Source organism: Arachis ipaensis, chromosome B6 (assembly GCF_059453495.1).
Source record: "Arachis ipaensis isolate K30076 ecotype BB chromosome B6, ASM5945349v1, whole genome shotgun sequence".
In the NCBI taxonomy this organism is placed as follows: Eukaryota; Viridiplantae; Streptophyta; class Magnoliopsida; order Fabales; family Fabaceae; genus Arachis; species Arachis ipaensis.
Window position 1 is genome coordinate 139,762,542 of NC_142441.1, and position 2,325 is coordinate 139,764,866.

The following is a 2,325-nucleotide window of genomic DNA, read 5'->3' on the forward strand; positions in this document are numbered from 1 at the left end:
CGCATGAGGCCAGCGTGACAAAGGAAAGGAGTACCCCAAACCAAGCTGTTAGAGTAGTGAATTAATTTAGAGTAGTGAATTAATTTTCTATTCTATTATGATTAGTTAGAGGGTAGATTAGTCTTTCTACCCTAATCAGGGATGACTTGTGTATATGCTATATATAATAACTTTGGATTTGGATTCTCTAAAGTTTGAATTTCACTTTAGAGAGTAAAGTGTGATTTTCTACCCTTGAATAGTTTCTCTTTCATATTTATTATTGGTCCCACCTATAAAATCAATGGTGAAAGATCACACTTTTCTCTCTAAAGTGAAATTCAAACTTTAGAGGATCCAAATCCAATAACTTTACTCTTTGGAGAAACATAGTTTTCTAATATTCACTCTATCATATTCAATCTATCAAGTTTACCTTCTTCTCTCATTCTCTAATATTCATTTGCAAGTTCTTCAATCTTGTTACTCAAGATTCTAATATGGTATCAAGAGTTTAGGTTCTTGAATTTTTTTTTTCGTTTCACCATGGAAATCGAGCTCAACGACTCCACCACCAAAAAACCCCTCACTGTCATAGCTGACAAATTGAATGAAGACAAAGTCTCGATTTGGAAGATCACTTAAACCCAGCGAAGATTCCTCCTCAATTTGTTACAGATGAGGCAAAGAAAACCGCTACCGAATCGGCGGACTTCAAGAAATGGCATCTCCGAAACCTAAACCTCACTACTTGGATCGTGGCATCCATGACCACTAACTTCAAAAGCAAGGTCATACATCTCACCAGATTTCATCTAGTTTGGGAAAAGATTGATGATTACTTCACCGCCGCATCCTCAGCTCGCGTTCAGAGCCTCAAATCGCAGCTCAAGTCCGTGAAGAAGACGGGCACCGTACCTGATTATCTTGCTCAAATTCGAAAACTAGTAGATTCTCTATTTGCAATTGGCTATCAAGTTCATGAGGATGACCATATTTAAGCTATTCTTGATGGTCTCCCAGATGAGTATACTGTCTACAACACTTCGGTAATGTCAAGATTGGGCTCCTTCAAGGTTGTAGAGGCTGAATCTTTCCTTTTGGCATTTGAAAATATGCTTGACAGACACAAGAATCCTGGAATAACTATGTCGATGGCCAACTTCACTCAACCCTTCAACTTCAATAGAGGAGGAGGAGCGAGAAGAGGTAGAAGTGGAAGAGGCTTTCGAGGAGGTGGGAGGTTTGGATTCACGAATCAAAGACCCTAATGTCAACTATGCAGTCGTTCTGGCCATGTGGTTTGGAATTGTTATCATCGATTTGATACGTCTTTTCAACCAAATGTGGCTAATTCCTCTAATCAACTTCAGATACCACATGGAAATTCCCAGCCACCACCTCCGTCTTCCACCTTTCATCAACCAAGAGCTTATATTTCTACACCATCATTCGTTAGTGAAGCTTCTTGGTTCCCAGATTCAGGAGCAAGTCACCACATTACCCCAGACTCCAATAATTTACTCACTGCCTCTTCCACGAATCTTAATTCAGACCAGCTTTATGTAGGTAAAGGGGCAGGTATACCGATCTCTTCTTCAGGTTCCTCTATTCTTTTTGACCCTTCCACTAACATTGCTTATTGTCTGAATGATCTTCTTCATGTTCCTCAAATTACGCAGAATCTATTAAGTGTTTCAAAATTTGCCTTTGATAACCATGTTTATTTTGAATTCTGGCCTGATGTTTGCTTAATTCGTGACCAGGATACCAAGAACCTACTCCTACAAGGCAATGCTAGAAATGTGATTTATACCTTAGATAACCTTAGGATCCCAAGATCTTTGACTACTAGTTCTGAAATTGTTTGTAATAATGCTACTCTTCAGCAGCCTCAAACTAAATCCACTGTAATCAATATTGTGCCTATTTCTGATTTTAGTAATTCACATGTATTAGACTCATGTTTGGATCCGGCCTTTAATTCTCCGGCAAATAAAAATAAAGATGTGCAATTATGGCACAAGAGGTTAGGTCATAGTGCTATTCAAACTGTTCTTACTGTTCTTAATCAAACTTTTAATTTTTCTGGTTCTGCTACTAAATTTTAACATGTATGTGAAATATGTTCTATGGCAAAGATGCATTGCTTACATTTTCCTGCTTCTGAAACTTCCTATACACAGCCCTTACAACTTGTTTTTGTAGACATTTGGGGACCAGCCCCATGAACTCTAGAAATAGATTTCGATACTATATATGTTTTGTTGATGCATATACAAAATATACTTGTCTTTATTTTCTAACTAACAAATCACAAGCATTCGTTGCATTCAAACTTATAAA